Raw genomic sequence first — 19,043 nt, 5'->3', positions numbered from 1 at the left:
AACAAAGTGCAGTTAAAACCCACTCCCACCTTCGTGGGGTGAGGCTCCATCTCACACTGGTCACCTGCACCACAGCCCCTGCCCCTTCTTGTGCTTAGCGTCTCACACTCACCCCCTTCTCATACTCAGCCCCCGGAACAGCCCCCCCACCCCACCCAGCCCCAGCAGTCAAGGCCAAGGCTCATGGATAGCAGAGGGCGGGGACATCCCCAGACCTGCCTCCTGGCTCAGGGCCCTGCTGGGGCTACCGACCGGCATGGAGGACTATTCTACAACCCCAGGCCTGGAGGGGGGTTTACCTCCTGGAGGGGGGTTTCTTCCTTGCAACCATGGGCCCTGCCTAAGATGTCCCCTTCCTTCCAGTTACCTGTCTTCAAGAAGAGCGTCAGAGCCTCCCATTAGTGCTGGCCTCCACACGGCCGCCTTGCTACTTGAAACAGAGCCAAGCCCACAATCATGCATGGAGGCCTGGAAATCAGCCCAGTGACCTGCTGTGTGCTTGACTCACAGAACTTCACAAAACTAGAGGTTTTCACATCAGGGTTCTGACTGCCCACGTTTCTCGGGCACTGGGAGTACAGGCCAAGTTTGTGTTCCCACGGGGCTTAGGCAAGGGTGCCAGCCTCAGAGGAGGAGAGGCTCCCCGGTTCTCAGACCCTCCCACTGTCTCCCTCCACCCTCGGGTGGCCGGCCCCTGCAGGCGCTCAATGGGGAGAAAGAGGAGCCGGCTGCTGACGGCCCCATGCTGAGCCCCACGGCAGCCCCACGACAGCAGGAGCACCCTCTCCACGGGAGCCTGGAAGGGATCCTGGCTGCTAGTGGGGGGCGGGGCTCTGGAGGAGACTTGCCCCCAAGATGAGGAGGAAATAAGAGGTGGGAACTAGCCAAGAAAGAGCAGAGACGGGATCCCTGGGTGGCGCAGCGGTTTGGCGCCTGCCTTTGGCCCAGGGCGCGATCCTGGAGACCCGGGATCGAATCCCACGTCGGGCTCCCGGTGCATGGAGCCTGCTTCTCCCTCTGCCTGTGTCTCTGCCTCTCTCTCTCTCTGTGACTATCATAAATAAATAAAAATTAAAAAAAAATTTAAAAAAAAAAAAAAAAAAAAGAGCAGAGACATGGGATGAAGGCCCAAGCAATTCCAGCCGAGCAGGCCAGAGGGAGTCAGGGAAGCTGTGACAGTCACACAGACCCCCTGGGGAGGACATGCCCCATCACCTGCTCAGCAGTTGGCTCTGACTGGCCCTCCCTGGAGGCCTGGACTGCTCCAGGCCAGGGGGCAATGCAGGAAGCAGTCTGTGCACTCTGGGAGCCACGTCGCAGTGGAGGAAGGGTAATGGGCGAGGGGACGTCACTGGCGGCTCTGGACAGCGGTCCCCCAGTACAAGCAGGGGACATGGAGGGAGCACAGCTCTGAGCAGAGGCAGAGGGTGCTCAGCTGAGGAAGCAGCCCCAGCAGAGGCCCCAGCACAATATGAAGCAAGAAACCGGAAAGCACCAGGCACTCGGTTTTGCAGTCTGGCAGAGCAGGGTGAGGAGTGTGCAAGGCCCTGTGGTGGCCTCAATGTGCTGAGCCCCACACCAGTCTGCCTCTGAAACTCGATCTGGTGTCTCAGCAAAGGATGCATTTGAGAGTGAGAGCGTGCAGGCAGCAAGATGCTGTGAGGACCACGCCATCCGCTGGGAGGATGTGCTCACCTGTGCCAGCCCTTGCCCACCTCCTAGAATGTTCCTGAAAGTGCCTCTGGCTGCAGTCTCTATTTTAGAGGGACAACTCTTGGGAACGGCAGTCACAGCCACATGGCTTCTCACCCTAGGAGTAAAGGAATGCAGGTGCCCTGGGAGGGGGGCAGGGAGGTCCCCGTCCTGGCCTCAGGCCCTTGGCTCTCGTGAGTCACAGTGTTTCTGCTGCTCACAGGAAAGCTGCAGAGGCTCTACCAGTGATATCCAACCTCTGCCAGTAAGGACGCATCCCTGCCTCTGGGATCTTCACTTGGGAAGTGAAGTTCATCAACTCAGTGTTGATCATTGACCGTGAGGGCCCAGGCGCTGCCATCCTCGGAGGTCTGTGGCACCCCACAGGCCCATCATCAGACACCCAGTAAAGCCTCGATTCCGTGCTTCCAAAGGAGACAACATACTTCATGGCACCCCTGCTCCCCTCCAAATTGCCTGGCTCTCGCACATTCTGAACTCATCCTCTGGGAACAATGAGTAAGCACCGGGCGTCTCCCTGAGGGCTGAGCACCAGGATAGGCGCTGCCCCGCTGACCCGGCGGTAACTGCAGGCAGTGACCACACGCACATCCTTGGTGTACGAGGAACACATTTCAGTATCTAGCATGAGCATGTCCACAGCACCTAAACGTCCCCAACTCATCCAGGGAGGCCCCCAGCTTGGCAAGGCCAGGAGAGGAGAGGATAATCAATAAACCCATCAGCCAACCAGCTTGACTTGTGCACATTCAGGCACATGGGCGTCTCCAGGCCTCCACTCCCTGAGAGCAACAGGATGCTGTAGAGCTAACGATCAGCAGGGAAGTGACACCGGCAGACGGTGCTATGTGGTGAAGGGCGGTGGTGGCAGGGACAGAGAAAAAGTCAGACAGTTAAATAAATAAATCAGAAATTAACAGGTAGGCCTCCTCGGCTCCCTGACACCCGATAAGGAACTGCCCGCTTGCCGATGCCTGGGCCGGCCAAATACCCCAGGAGGGAAAGTTTACCAAATGGCAGCCCATGTGCTTTTCAGCTGGGTTGTAATATAGGCCCCGAGTTGCGGAATGGCGCTGGGGGCTGAAATGTGAAGACTCTATCAGGCTTGGCCGGCACCCACCCTGCAGGTCCTGGTTGGAACCCGGAGCATCAGCCCCGCCCCTCCTCCCCCAGGACAGCCGTGAGCTGTGCGGTGTGGACAGCGCACAAACGGAGGGGCTGCCGGCCCTAGGGCTCATGCAATAATCACCAATGTCATCCAATTACGCTCTGGACACCTGAAGCCAGCACAGCCCACGGAGAGACAATTTCATTACAGTAAGACCCACTTGTCTTCCTTTGCTTTGATAACAGCTTAATAAATAAGCTGAGTAAGCCCTAATGCAGAGGTGCAAAATGAAAACTACTGTGACTTTTCCACTTTGTGCCCATCCTTCCCTAATTATCACGCTTTCATGTCTCCCTGCTTGTCAGTTCCAGCCTCTGCCCCTCCAAGAGCGGGGAGCGAGCTCATCTCCTTTCCCTGCAAAGATGCCTTCCTGGGATGGAGGCTGCGCGGGTGACCCCGGGCATCGGCCTCACCCTCCAGCTCCCTTGCACACATCCTCCTGCGGCACTCAAGCAATAATGCCACACACACTCACAGTCGCACACTCACACACATAGCCACACTCACACATACACTCAGTTACACACATACACACAGTCACACAGACACCCTCACAGTCACACACCCTGCCATACTCACAAAACCACACTCACACACACCGTCCACACACTCACACTCATGCATACATTCAGTTACACACATACACAGTCACACAGACATCCTCACAGTCACACATGCACTCACACACACAGTCACACACATATAGTCGCTCATACATGCTCACTCACACACAGTCCCACACGCTGACACAGACACCCTCACAGTCACACACACACAAAGACATAGTCACACAGCCATGCAGTCACACACACACTCACACAACTCACACATACTCACAAGTGACACACACACACCTACAGTCTCACACACACATACACAACCATAGAGATACACACAGTCACACACACAGTCACACATACACACACCCATAGTCATACACACACATACATAGAGACACACACAGTCACACATACAGTCACACGCACTCACACGGTATGACCACGACTTGGGCAGACAGGAGGAACAACATAATAAACACCCACATCATCACATACTTTAATAAAGCTGAGACAATGGAGATGGAAGTAATTAATCTCACTTAATGCAGGCAGGACGATGGGAGAAGGCGGCAGAAGGAGCTCCACAGAGAAATGGGATTTGAGGCAGGAGGCCCTAGAAGATTCCTATGGATCAAAGGGCAGCTGGGGGGTGGGGCAGGTGCAGCCAAAACAAAGGAGCAGAGCAGGAAGGAAGGGCTGGCCCCTGGAAGGAGTGGGCGTGGCGTGGGGAAAAAGGGAATGGAGCCCGGGGACCATGGCCTGGAGGGCCTGACCCTCAGGACCAGTGGCTCATGGGCCAAAGAGCAGTGCAGCTGCTCTGGTATCTGGGGAGCCAAAGATTCACACGTTTCTGAAGCAAGACATCACCACTGATGGCAAAATGAACAATTTGATGTATCAATGATGTGCGGCGTCTTGGGGCCCCCATGCCTTTCTCTGTCCAGCAGCCTCTGACCCTGTGGCCTTCTCAGAGCCACCGTAACAGAACAACAGCATCCCTGAACCACCATCGGGACCTCCACAAACGTCCATCCCATAGAAACATCAAACGCGGCCACGTGGGAAACAGCAGTGTGAGCGAGCGGGTGTGAACACCAGCCCTGTCATCATCCTCTGGGGAGAGGGGGATGGCAGGAATATGGGATCACACTGACCCAATGTACAAGTGCAGCCACTTAGCCCTCTCTCCCCCAATTCCCACGTGCAGCATCAAGATGAGCACCTGGGTCAGGAGCATCCCCCACAGATCAAGCTACTTAATGTCGAGTGTAACCAAGTACATCTCACCTCAACAGTGGAGATCATTTAAAAGCAAAGGCACATGCTCGTCTTGGTGTAGAGTCCTGGAAATATGTTCAGTTCAAAACTGCAGACACGCACCTCTGGCCCCACATTCTAGCTTCAAAGTTCAAGTAAAAATGAGGCTTTAATTTATGCTTAGGAAAATAAAAATAGATTAATAGGATCCAAGTCAAGCTGCTAGAAGAGGTTTTCCTGTGCCAAAAGACAGGCACTGTGAGTTCCCCTAAACGGGTTATCATTTTAACATTGTAAAGCACTAGACTTATTTTTTTTTTAAATAGCAAAACTACAATTATCTCTGCACGCCCTGTATCGCCGCTCTGCAGTGCTCCCGCGTAACGAACCAACTGTCAGCGATACGCGCAGGACGAGCGTGTCTGTGCCACACTAGACGGCCAGCCTTATCAAAATCCAACTGCATTAATCCTTTCCTTACATCAAAAATCAAATAACTTTCTGGAGAGAGGCTACAGTCTCATGAAGAGCAGTTCCACTGGGAGACGGTGAGTGGAGATTAACGGCACAATATGTTCGGAAATAAATAGATAAGCGTTTGCCTCCACAGCTACTGCTTGACACTCAGAACTCGGGACTCTTGCGGGAAGACACAGACGAGCGTCCGGAGCCGCATGCGGCCTTCCCGTCACAGCCGCCCTCCTCCAGAGTGACCGGGAACTCTGGCAATAAACAAGGCCATCATCCATGGTGCCATTTCCAACAACGAAAGTTTGAACCCCCGTGGCATTTAAACAAGAAGGAAATAATATTATTTCGAAAGTGATAAGGGAGAAATGCAATAAGACAATTCCTAGATAACTGCAGGGAGAGGATGGCTTCTGATGAAATAACCACCTTTCAAAGTGAGGAAACAATGTGATTTTTCTGCCCGCATCGAGAAACAGAGCACAGACGGCAGCCTCCTGGTCTCGGGAGCAGCCCCTGCCCCACTGCGGTTGCAGGAAGTGATTAATTAGTGCCTTTTTGCGGCGGCGACCTTAGGAAGCCACTGGGGGACTTTTATGTGCACGTCACAGAATTGTATCCTTCCAGAATCCTCCTTTTAGAGCCCAACAATGGGGCACGTCTCCAGCAGTCCCCAGCACCCGCGCCAGGGCTCCCGGAGGACGGAGGTCTGGCTTAGAAAGAACTGTCTTCTCGGTGCCCCTTCTGTAAGGGGAGGAGACACCACTCAGGGCAGAATTCCAAGGGAAGGGAAGCAAGCGAGTAGGAGCCTGGCGTCCTGCTCCCGCGTCCCCGCGCTCTCGCTCTCCCTCTGCCCGCACCCAGTCAGCCCCGGCCAACCCATCGGGCCGGTCCCAGAGACCCAGCCTGCCCCCACTCAAACTGTGGCACGTTGCTGTGAGACCCCAGCTGCCCCCTATTTTAATGTTTCGACTGGGAAATGGCAAAAGTAAGATTCTCTTATGTCGTGATAGACCCGTCCCATCAGTGGCACCTTCTCTCACATCCCTGGTGGGAGGCGTGACCTCTGGGCTCATCCTGCTGGGAAATCAGATCCCTATTTTGGGTTCACACAGCCTCACGTACCGTGTGAGGAGAACAGGGGGGGAAGCACCGGTGCAGCATCAGGTGAGCACGGGAGATTTTTCAGAATCTAAACGCAGACACGTGAGCCTTTTTTGCTGCAGCCTCATGAGATGCTGGAGCCAAGTCCATGCCCCGCGCCAGCCCGAAGGGAATGTAATCCCACTCACAAAGAAGTCAGGAAGGGAGCCCACTGGCCCCTCCGTCATGCTGATTCATCCAGGCTGGACGTGAGGGCTGTCTTCCATCACTTCATTAGAAGGGGCACCCTGGTCCAGGGGCTCGATTTAATACAGCAGACGTGGATCCTAAGGGCACCGGGACGGTAACCCGCCACGAGGCCCTTAGGGTTTTCGCTAGGTACTCACACATCTGCCCTGCACACTCAAGACAGGGAAGGTGGAGAGGCTATTCCCCAGCACCCCCCCCCCAAGTTATCTCTGTGAGACTCTAGAAAGTTCCAGAATCTCTGTGCCCTGGAATTCCTACCCACAGAGTGCAGACAAGCCCATTCTAATTTTAGGGGCTGCCACAAAAGGCTGTCGCTGTCATCATGTTTAAAAAACCAGAGACTTTCAGGGAATATCACGCTTACAGTGTTTCAAATGCAAATCCCCAGAGCAGGGCCCTCTCAAAGACCCACAAATGCAGGGCAGGTTTATCGAGGTGGACAGGACTAAGGAAAGAGCCGCCTGCGGTTTCTAGGACTAGGAATCCAGAGCACTTGTTCAGTGTTTCCACCAAAAATATCCGAGAAAAAGACTCCACCTCTTTGGAGATGCTTATACCTTCCTGCAAAGGTGCCATCACTCAACCATGAAGGAAAATACTTGAAGCTCACACTCCACACCCCCCCCCCCCTTACCCCCAATCATTTTGAAAGGATCCGAGACTTCAAATGGATTTCAAAGGCCCCTGTAATTTTGGCAGCATGACATTTTATGTCTTATAAGGTATTTTTATTAGCCAGGATTGTAGAAAATTGACGTTTACCAGCCATTAACCTTTCAAGCATGTAAGTATTTTTTTTTTCCCACATGGAAGTATATCTTACACTTCTCTGCAGATCAATCCTGAAGCTGTCCAGCTCCTTTAAGGGGGAAAAAAAAAAGTCATCGCGAGGCCTCCCTGTTCTCAGGAATACATAGGTTCTATAATTTTACAGACTTTTCATCACAATTTTATCACCTTCAAACCCTTCCTGTTTTTATTATAAAGTATTAAGGACTAGGTAAGACGAGTGGTGTAATTTCTTCTTCATATTGAGGGAAGGTGGGAAAGAGAGTAGTTTAGGAAACAAACATCCCGTTTTACACAGGGGAGAGCATGCAGCCCGGCCACCTCGCTCAGCCAGCTTCCGACCTCACTGAAGCTTCCCTCCCCGGCGTTAAAACGCGGCGACATAATCCAACCACACCAGAGCCCTGTTCATAAATAACCATAGTGAATAACTTACATTCGTGTGTGCCTCTCCATGAGCCTACAGAGCTTTAAAGAAGCCATTCCATAATTTATTTGCTCAATTTTAAGAACACTCCTTTTGCTAAAAGGTCTCTGGCCACACATAAGAATGGAAAAGCCAAGAAGGGAGAAGTTCCCAAACAAAACCATAAAAACCTATTAAATTGAGCTGCCGTCTAACAGAAAAATGACTACCTCAAAGGCCTGCTCCCCGTGCCCCAGGGCCAGACTCTCAAGAGGACTGTCTGAGGTCATCCACCGACAACCAGGGCTGCGTGGAAAGAGAGGTGCCCGCAGCCATGGGTGTCCCGGTCATGCATCAGGAATGCAGCATGGGCTTCACATCCCCAAAGCTTCCAGGAAAGAGATGCTGCAGGCCCGGGCTCCACTTGGCTGAGTGGGGCCTGCTGCATTCACGAGCGGCAGCATCAACGGTGACCCAGGGCGAGCGAGCAGTGGCCACGCCTTCAACAGGCCAGGTACAGCTTCATGCATCATCCTGCCGGGCCTCCAGGCCCGCCCCTGCAATCGGAATGCTCATCACCTCCTATGGAGGGTGCTACAGAAGGTCATGCAGGTCACGACACGCGCCTGCTATCATGCAGCAGATGACAGGGCATTGGGTCTGGACCCCTGGAAGCTGATTGGACCTGGCCCTCAGGGTGCCCAGTGTCTATCGGGAAAATCCGAAGCTTCGGTGAACAGGGCAAGCGGGATGGCCTCAGATGACAGGCTGCCCCTCACCCCCAGGCTCTACCAGCACTGGTGCAGGAGCATGAACAAGGGGCCCTAGAGCGTCGCACATCAGCACCCCCCGCTTGGTAAGGGGGATTAATAATGCACCTACCTCACAGGGTGCTTGTGCAGATGAGTCCAGTTGGCACCGGTGAGGCACCTAGCACAGTGCCCAGCACAGAAGAATCTCAACAGACTAGAATGACTGTCCTACCAGCTTCTGGATTAGGGCCGGGCGCCAGGACTGGCACGGGGCTTCCTGTGGGGTTCTGGTGCTCGCCAAAGGTGGCTGCACGTGCAGCTCGTCCTCCCCACGGCGCTCATTAATCAGAGGTGCCCCTCTGACGAGCCTGCCAAGGCCCTCTGTCACTGTATCATCGAAGAAAAAAAAGAAAGGAAGGAAAGAGGGGTGTCTTTCTCCTTGAAATCCCCACGGAGTGCAAACCAGCTGAGCATCGGGACGAAGCAAGGGAGAGCTCACCTGGCAGCTCCCCCGAGGGGCCCCTCCCCACCCGGCCCGGCTGTCACAGGCACTCGTGGGGAGTGGGCAGGCGGCCCAGCTGGAGCGGTGCCTGGGGACTGGGGCATCCTGAGCCCAGCGGCAACAGGCCTCTGGCAGGGACAGGAATTCTCACCCCAGCGCCGGCCCAGGGCTGCCCATCCCGCCCAGGAAGTCAGGATGCCCGGGCTGCGGGACCCGGGGCAGCAGATTCCCACGGGGTGCCCAGGGCTCCCCGGCAACTGTGCACCCACGGACAGGGCCGTGGCTGTCCCCAGGGATACATGAGGCCGCCCCCAACGGTCAAGAAGTGGCAGCGACAGGGACGGGTCCCTGGAAACAGCTGAGCAGCTGCTCCCCGCAGCAAGCATGCTAACCTCTGCTTTCGGAGGAGCTGAGCAGCCAGGCAGCAAAAACGCGGCTGCTCAAAACACAAGAAACTTGACACTTGGAGCCAGAAATAATGCCTTTTTTGCATTTGCACGGCAAAGCAGTTTTGGGGAGAGAAGAGGCACGTTCTATAAATGCCTCCCTGCCTGCGCGCCCCGCGCCTTCCCGCGTGCCTCCACATCTGGGCAGCAGGGGGAGCGAGCCTCTCCTCCTCTGGAGGCAGCAGTTCCACGAGCCAGGCCCAAATGCAGACCTCCGGATTAACACAATATTTACAACGTGTCTACGTGGTATCATCTGAGCTATAATCCTTGTTAAGATGGCATTTGACAAGGGAAGATAATGGGAGGAGAGCAAATGCTCCACGCACGTTTTAGTTCCGATGACATTGTTCCGTGTCACGCTTTACACATGAGAACACCGTGTTTCTGCAGCAAAGGGCCTGGCCCGCCGTTCCGGGGAGGTGGACGCTCCCAGCACCGCCCCCCAACCCGTCCCCCCCATCCCCCGCCCCCGAGGCGCACTTTCCGCCGCCGGCAACCGCCCGGCAGATGCCGTCACCATCAGGAATAACACGGTTCCTCAGGACGGATGCTGACCCCAGGACTCTGAAGCTAAAAGTCCTCCAGACCCAGGGTCCTCAGCTTTACGAGCACCAGCCTCCCGGGGACGCGGGTCCATCAGGCAGTGTCCCCGGCCACAGCCCCAGGATATCTGATGCACTGGGTCTGGGTGTCCCGGGGCACCTGTAACAGACGACCGCGAACTTGGTGGCTTAAAATGACAAGAATGTATTCTCTTGAAGTTCTAGGAGGCAGAGTCTGAAGTCGAGGTGTGGGAAGGGCTGTGCTGCCCCCGGGGGCTCCAGGGCTGGGCCTTCCTGCCTGTTTGGTTCCACCCTGGCCTCATGGCTCCATCTCCCCGTCTGTCCCCCTTCCCATGGCTTCTCCCCTGTGTCTGTCTCTGCTCTTCTGTTTCTTTTAAGGACACCTGTCACTAGACTCAGAGCCCGCCTGGATAATCCAGGATCATCTCACCTCCATGTCTTCACTGAATTATGCCTGCAAGACCCCTTTTCCACACCATGTCACAGTCACAGGGTCCAGGTAGATGTAACTTTTGGGGCTCACCATTCGACCCAGGACAGTAGGTCTGGGAGGGGACCGGGGGCCTGCCAGGGTTCCCAAGTGTCCCCCAGGCAGGCAGTCCCTCCACCCCCGTTGGATGTGCTATGCCTCTGCTCTTCACATAAGGAATCGGAGGCCCGCAGGAAGGAGGACAGGCCAGTCGGGCCCCCCCAGCCCCTGAATCCCCTGGCTCTGAGCCTGCACTTCTCCCTCAGCCCTGCTGGAAGCGGAAGCCGGGGGACCGCGTGCTTAGCAAACATGTACACCGAGGCCTCACTTCCCCGCAGCTTTCCAGGCAGATCAACGTCAACAATGTTCAAACTTCCATTCGGGCAGCAAAACCCAATGCAAGACAATAATCCAACAGTTTTCCAAGTCGCGTGGACAAGCAGAGGCGCACAGTCCTGAGGGAGGACCCAGGAGGTGAGCCGCCCTCCTCCGTCCTGTTCAAAGAGAGAGAGAGAGAGAGAGAGAGAGCTCCTTCCAGGACAGACATGGGTCTGTGGCCCCCACCCTGGGGCTGGAACTTTATTCAACTGTATTCCAAATGGAAGATGCACCCGGGCCAAGGACGCCTCCCTCCCCCCGCAGGGTGGCTTCTCCGGGGGCCTCTCGCTGGGCAGGGAAGCGCCCGTCCTTCCACGAGGACCATCCTCCGGCAGACGAGGCAGGGGTGGCACTCTCGTGCCTGTGGATATTTATCTGTCGCTGAGGCTTACCTTAATCCCTCCTAAATCCCCACACGCTGTCAGCAGGAAAACAGTGAAGCCAAACAAGGCTACGTTCGAAGCAGCCGGATCGGAAGCTGCCGTGGGCTTTACGGCCTCCGTTCAGCCTCAGACTCTCAAGCGGCAAATCACATCTCAGGACCCATGAAGGAGCTGCCGGCCAGAGTCCCCCCCTCCCCCCCCCCCCACTACAGACACAGGCCACGGCGGGCGGGGGCTCCAGGAACAAGGCTGGGCCTGGACGAGCTGCTCGGTGCCTGAGTGCTGGCGCTTCCGGACCCTGACTCCACGGGGTTCTCAGTGGCTCCGGGCCCCTGTTCCTCCCACAGGGAAGGGGCGTGTCTGTGTGACCTGCTGAGCACCCCCAGGAACTGAATGAAGAACACGGCGAGGGGCCCAAGATGCTGCCCGTCCTCAGCACGTGGGGGCCGACAGCACAGGCTTGAGGGAGCCCCTACCCCACACCCCAGGGATGCCTGTGAGCATCACCTGGCGGGCACAGAGGCCTCTGCAGAAGTGACCAAGGCAAGGAGCCCGAGGTTACAGCCGGCCGGATTAGCCAGGTGGGCCCAGTGCCATCTCAGGGGTCCTCGTAACTGGAAAGGGAAGGTGGCCAGTTGGCGGTGGCCGTGTGAGCACCGGGGAGGCGTGGGCAGGAGCACTGGAGTGGCGGTGAGGACGAGCCCGGGGCTGCAAGCCTGGGGAAACAGGGCGCCGCGTGACGCTGAGCCGGCAAGGGCCTGGACTCTGCCCTGGGGCCTCCAGGACGACTCAGCCTGCAGGGCCGGCCCACACTGGATGTCGGTGTGCAGAGCAGTGAGGAGGAGATGAATTTGGGTCTTCTAAGCCCCTAACCATGCAGGCCACTGGACAACAGGGAAACACTAACCCGGTCCATGGTCCAAGCGAGCTCCTCCCTGCAGAAGGCGTGCGGGCCATGGAAAGTCAGAGAGCTCTGTGCAGAGCCAGCGAGGCTGCAGTCCCACCCACGAGCGCCCCGAGCCCGCAGGTGCCTGGGAGGCCTGGAGGGAGCGGCCGTACGAGCACCCGGAAGGTCCCAAAACACAGTGTGTGCCCTGGTGGAGGCGGGAAGGGGGGCAGGCTTTGGAAGAAAGGACACACTGGTCACAGATAATTAAGTAGATTTGCTTTGTTTTGTTCTTTTGCTTCCGCGTAGGAGTCAGGGAGCCAGCCTGAAACAGCAGGAGACGGCAGCCGAGAGCCACCCAAATTCTGAGCCTTCTGACAAAAGCGAACGATTGACCGGACCAGCTTACAACACGCCTCAATCCCTCCCCAGGACGAAAAGCAAGGAGCAGCGTGCCACGAGGTTCTGCGAGAACACACGGGAGAGAACTCCACCCCCCTCGATGCGCAGGAACGCAGCACATTATGGTATTTTTTTCACAGTGGGATTCAGGATAATCAGTCCATCCTTCGGAAAGAGGAACGCTCGCACGTTTACTTGTTCTCAGTTGGTGATTAGTTCTGGCATCGACTTACGTGTGCTTCAAAGATGCAGAGAGAGGGAGGGAGCGAGGGAGCAGGCCTGCAAACCTATCAGGGGCCCCTGGAGACACCCAGGCCCCCAGACCCGGGACAGACGGGGGACACGCACACGGCGCCGCGAGAGGGTGCCAGGAGCCTCCATCAGGCAGAGTCGCCGACTCCTCTCGGGGCCCCCGATCCCGGGCCTTCTCATGGCCTCACGTGCTTGCATCACAGGCGTGCCGACTCCCGGAGCACAGGCCTCCCCCGCGCTGGTGGAGCCTGGGAGCCAGGAACGCGCTCTGGACCATCCGCTTCTATGCCCAGAATTGCAAATTCCTGTTGGCATCACAGAATGCTGGCTCTTGTGATCCCAGGGCCGGTTTTGCAAACCCAAGGTGTCCACAGAGTTTGGACCCACTTCAGATGAGCCCTCACGCATCACTGACGGCCATCAGGCGCCTCTTGACACGCCGGGCCTCTGCTGGTTGCAAACGTCCAAGACGAGAGACAATTAGCACGTCCAAATGCTTGCTAATTGCTAATCTTATGACGGTGCCCTGAGCATCTGGGGTATCCTGCGTGCACGTGATCTCGGTGCTCGGAAACCATCTTCGCTCGCAGCACGTGGGAGACGTAAATGAGCTACAAGCGCGAGTCTGGACGAACAGGGAAGGTAGAGCGAGTCGACGCATTCCGGCCAATCGCTCCACTTCCCCGTCCGACATCAGCCTCTGAGCCGTGCGTCCGGACCGGTCCTACCTCGCCGGCCAAGCCTCGTGAGACCACACAGGCGGTGTCCGCAGAGGGCGGCCAGGCAGCGCGGCCGCGACAATCACACGAGGCCTCGCGTTTCTGCATCCTGAGGCGCCGTGAAAAGGCGCGGCTCTGAAATGCAAAAATCTTCATCTTTAAGCCAGGGCACCGATGAGTCTGTCGTGCTCCTGTCTGACTGGCGTGTGAGCTCTCTGCAGCGAGGATTTTGGGGTGGTGACAGGTGACACATGGGGCAGAAGCGGGAAGATGCAGGGGGTGGGGCCCAACACACGGCCACAGGGGCCCCGTGGCTACCAGCACGCCCTCGGGCCATGTGGGCCGCAGGGCTGTAGCCGTCTGCCTCCTTCTGGCCACCGGGACCCTGTCTCTGCGGACAACACGGGCAGTGGCGCCTTCCCAGGCGGACCCTGCTTCCGCCTGAAGCCGCCGTCCCTAGCTAGAAACCTCCCTTCTAAACCTCCTACCTCAGCCACCAGGCAAAATGAGCGTGGGGCAAGGCTGAAAAGTCAAGGGTGGCCCCAAAGACAGCCAGAGGGGCATCACGGCCTGCAGCGAGGCCTGCATGGCGGGCTCTGGGTGCTTCTCCTGGGGGACCCCAGAGGCGGCTGCCGGGAGAGCCCGTGGAGGTCGTGGCGCCCCAAGGGGAGCCTTCCCCCGGCTTCCAGAGCAGGGAACACGCCGTCCTGCATGGCTGCCCCTCCCTCCACCTCTTGCGCAGACAGACCACGGCTTCCCAGGCCAGTCAGTCCTGCGGACAAAGTCCCAACCGGGCCTGCTCTCCTGGCTTCCTGGAGGAGGACGGCTGAGGGAGCCAGCAGACCCTGCACGCACCCTCCACGACGGGCGGGGCGGACACGCAGCCCGGATTCATACAGTTAATGATTCATCCACACTCTGGCCCGGACTCGGATGCGGTGACTGTTTATCTCCTCCACTCGGCAAATACGGAGCGCCCACAGCGCGCACTCTGCCATCCCGGGTGCTGGACGTGGACTCTAGTCCACGAGGAGCAGAGGCTACTAAAGCAAGAGAAAGGCCAAGGCCCACGGAACAAAGGATGGGGAGAAAAACTGGGCTCCCGTGAGAGGCTGGAATGCGCTCCGAGCTTCCAGAGGGAAGGACAGGCACATCTTGCTGACGTGCACAGAGCTTGCTTCCCAAGTCAGGGGTCACAATGGCCTGCAGACAAGAAACTCAACTGTGGCATTTTAGCTTTGTTTTTCTCATCGCTTAGGGGGACAAGGAGCCCAGAGGTTATGTGGATGTCATTCAAGCAGGATCCAGTTCCGGCTGCACCATTCTCATCGTCACAAGACGGCTGCTCTGCCTCAGACATCACGTCTGTCTTCCAGGCGGGAGGAAGCGGTAAGGGGAAAGGGCACAAGGCATGACCAGCAGAATAGATTCCTCTCTACCAGGAAGAAAGAAAAAAAAACATCTTTCCCAGGAGCCTCATCTAACAAAATAACCTGATTAGATCCCACTAACCACAACGGGGCCATGTTGCCCCAGACGTGATGTGTGAGCGTCTGAAACGGGACTCAGCCTATGCCAGATGGGCCAGCCCAGAAGACCTGACGGCGAGGAAGAGGGGGAGGACGGAGGATGACCTGGGAGGGGCCGCCGACCGCGCCTGCCTCGTCCACACTGATCATCAGCGTGCCACCTACCCGAGCATTCCCAGCAGCTCCTGCAGCCCATGCAGCGCTGTCGGGCACACTCGGGGCTTCACGTGGGATTGTCACTGTGCAGCGACCACACCGCGAGTTAGCGAGTTAGACGCAGTGACGGGCGCCGGGTGGGTGGCGGGCCTGGTTTAGCCCCGTGCCCTGCGGCCAGGGATGCGCCTTCGGCCCCGGTAACAGTGACCCGTCCATGCAGCGCAGGGTCAGGCCACACTGCGAGCGCAGAGGGTTGCATCCACTATACCACGGGCCATTCTTACCCCGACTCGCACCTACCTCCCCAGGGGACGGAGCCTTATATGCAAATGAGGCACTCATGCCCCCGTGCATTCCGGGAGGGAGCTGGGAGCAGCAGCCTGAGGGGCCAGATGCCAGGCGGGTCCCCTCTGCACCCATGCCTCCCTCCCTCCTTCCCAGACCGGAATCCTACTGGCTCCCAGGATATGCATCGACCAGGTGGCGGATCATAATAGCTCTAACCCAAATACGACAACGCAGCTCCCGCCTCTCAGCCTCCCCGTCCCTCTCGGAGGCAGGGAGTGCCTGTGACCTAGTTCTAGCCCAGGAGAACTGCCAGCATCCTGAGGAAGTGCTGGCTTTCCCCATACAGGGAAGGGCTGCAGACGGCGCTTCCTTTATGCTGCTCCAAACTCAAATGCAAGGGCGGGAGCCGCGGCAGCCAGTTTACAACGATGAGGCAATTCACGGGGCTGACCAGTTAGAGACAGAGGATAGAATAAAGACCAGGCAAGTGATGCTGGCGCTCAGGGGCGGTCTCAGCCACGCCCCCGCCACCACCACCATCTCGCGCTTCACTGTCAGGTGAGAAAAACTGACCCCCCTTCATTTAAGATCCTGGTGATCGGGTTTTATCCTGTCAGCTGAGCGCATCCTGAAATGATCTAAAATAGTAGAGCAGCGTGCGGGAGCTGCTGCCCTCATGAGCCTTAGGGTTTAAGGTAAGAGGGATGATCGCCCAGAGAACAAAAGTTCCCCGAGGAGGGAGCAGCGTGGCTGGGGGTGCACCCGAGGGCCCGCAGCGAACGCAGCATGGGAGCTCTTCTGAAGCCGTCATCATCAGAGACAAGGCTCCTCTCTTATCAGTCGAGGTCACCTCCCTCAGGTGACGCCCAGACCCCACTCTGTCCTGCCCCCAGCAGACATTTCTACTCACACGCCGCCTCCTCTCCGGGCCCCCGGGGGGAGCTGGGACCCACGCGGCCTGGGCGCCCACTGCACAGCCTACCGCTCTCCCATCCTTGGCAGGGGGAGGGTTTGTGGTGAAGCTGGTCTGGGTTTTCCAGAACTCTGCCCGCCACAAGAGAGCAATGCAGGTCACTGCATCAGCTGCCGGGCTGACCGTTAATTATTAACAAAGCTGAGAAAAAGACACCAGCTCAGCAACTGCCCCACGCTAAACTATGGCTCACAGAACGTTCCATCTTGGCCTAAGGAAAACGGCTTAGCCATCCTCCTTTGGATATTACCACGCACCAGAGATCATGGCCATAAGCGAATTATCCTGAAAACAAGACGAAGAGGACGTGAGCGCATTCACCTGGCGGCCAGGAAGAGCACACAGGGGAGGCACGGCGCGGAGGGGATCTGGGAACGCCAGGGCTCGGCCGGCCGGGCGCCCCGCATCGCTGCGCGGAAGGTTCGCATGTGCCACCCTGTTGGGGAGAACTATTTTAAGCCTAATTAGCATGAAATTTTTTAGAATGCAAATGCTTTTCGTTTAGACATAAAACAAAATGCCACGACATTTCTTCCATCCATTTATCATAAATAAGTTAATTACTGGGTAACAAATCACTCCTTCTGGAATCTGGATGTTTGGGGCGGCTGGTAAGCGGACTCAGGCGAAGGAGCCACCAAGCAGTCGTTAATGGCTTTCGGGGCACTTATAATAAAACGGTGACTCTGTGGAGCCGCACTTGTCAAATTAAGGTTAAGCTCTCTCTGTTGGAAAAAGTCAATTATAAATAGTCATTATCTATTTAAGTCGATTCCTACCAGAGTAACAGAAATATCGCGGCTTTTGTTGTGGACGCGCACATCTTCACCGTGGTCTTGTGGTTCACAGAGTTTGTACACAAAAAGGGGGATTTTTTTTTTACCTGCCCTGGTTTCAGCGTGTGTCAGCATTGGCTTTTGCTTTCATATGTGTAAAATTACTTCTAAGATGTAAAAGATCTTTGTTTCCAAAAGCTCTGTGTGTGCGGGGAGGTGGGTGGGCACGCAGGTGCAGGAGAAGCAATGCTGCTCTAGCCCACCCCAGAGGAGGGGACGAGCAGGGTCCCAATGCTTGGGAGACTCCTGCGATGCTCCCCTCAACCTGGGCTGGGCATCATCTCAGGTATAAGTGCCCAGAAAATGGGTCATGCAACCCCAAGTCTGAGTTCACCTTTTTCACCCCACACTGGGTGAATGCCGCTGGGCTCATGGGGCAGGCCAGCGTTCAGCCAGCGATCGAGACCTCCCCACAACCCTGGCCAAGAGCAGAGTGGCCAGTGCCGCCTGGACCCACACCCCCACCAGGTGGGAGACCAGAGTCCCTTAGAAAACCCACATCTCATCATAAAAGGTACGAGAACCTGCTATTCTCTTCCACAGTCGGTAGCACTTGTCATTCCTGGAATAGAGACACTTTTTCTTACATTTCTGAGTAAAATTGATAATCCAAGGTCTTCACAAGTGTAGCTCGTACCCAGAGAGGCGCAGGATGCCAGCTTCCAGACAAGCAAGCAGGGGTGCCGCACTGCGTCCCCTACTCTGTGCGACAGTACAACACACTGAGAATCGAAGAATCTTCCAGGCCTTCCCTGAGCACACAAGTATGCGAGGCAGCCTAATACATCCTGAGAGATCCTCTAAAATGACATGCACGGTGCAATTCACTGAGCATCTCCTGAAAACTCTCGCCATATATGACGACTCATGCAACACACCCCTCCTGCTTCTGGTCAACTGCTGGGGATTTTTTTATTTTTAACTTTTTTTGGTAATCAATGAAAGATTCACTAGTGTCATACCCTTAAGCAGTCAATGCAGAAAACAAATAAGAAAAGCTGGACTAAATACCAAGTCAAAATCCTGATTTATAGAACCAAGAACAAACAAGAGAAGTCAACAAGCTCCATCCCCAAGGAAGAGGATCTGAAAATCACATCATGATATGTGTGTGTTACACACACACACACATACCGCCAAAGAAGCTGTTGTCAGCTCTTAGGGGAAAATCCTAGATTCCCTAAAACACAAAACTGGGGAGAAAGTCAGCGGTACGAGGACTATTTAGTCGCAAGTGCTGAAATTTAGCTCTGAAGCTTTATCCAAACTTTGTTCCCTCCATCACTCCGAAATCAGCTAAAAGCTGCTACTTCTGGGAAGGCGCACAGCCACCGTGCTCGTGGTAGGATTTGGAATCCTCAGAAGGAAGAGCTGATTTATTTCCCCTCCCAAGCAAATGGAAAGTTTAATTAGTTTGTCTCAGAAGGGAAACAGATCAACATGCAGAATGATCTACTGTCACTTGACTTTTGAGGCTGCCTCTGACGTTCCCATCACAAATGTGGATATAATCCTACAATTACGATAAAGCTAATTGGTAGTTCCCTCCTGCATGTGTGTTTTCGTGTTGTCAGTGGGGCAGTAATGAAAATGAATGCCACATTTGTGAACAGAACGTCTGTGGGCTTATTTACCGCATTTCCAACAACATCGTCTGCTTTATCATGCATTTCAAAGCAGGGATAATTTAAGAATCCAGAATTTCATACATAAAAATACTTAGCAAGAAAGTCTCTCCCTGCACATTATTTGGGTGACGTTACATCCGAATTCCAATTTGTTGCCCAGGAAA

The 19,043-nt window shown here is 55.9% G+C and overlaps 1 protein-coding gene across 2 annotated transcripts in view; it reads right to left on the bottom strand.

Moving 5' to 3' along the window:
* Positions 1-19,043, bottom strand: part of CDH4 (cadherin 4) — a 508,943-nt gene that overhangs the window by 487,423 nt on the left and 2,477 nt on the right. Inside the window, exon 1 of one of the 2 annotated variants that reach the window (XM_077873793.1) lies at positions 16,353-16,455. The exons of the other annotated variant lie outside the window; for it this stretch is intronic. The gene's annotated coding sequence lies outside the window, so the exon portion shown is untranslated. Of the gene's footprint in view, positions 1-16,352; positions 16,456-19,043 lie in introns of those variants that run through there. 2 annotated transcript variants of the gene reach the window in all.

Source organism: Canis aureus, chromosome 26 (assembly GCF_053574225.1).
Source record: "Canis aureus isolate CA01 chromosome 26, VMU_Caureus_v.1.0, whole genome shotgun sequence".
NCBI lineage: Eukaryota > Metazoa > Chordata > Mammalia > Carnivora > Canidae > Canis > Canis aureus.
The sequence above is the reverse complement of the archived record's forward strand: the minus strand, read 5'-3'. Positions and strand labels throughout refer to the sequence as shown.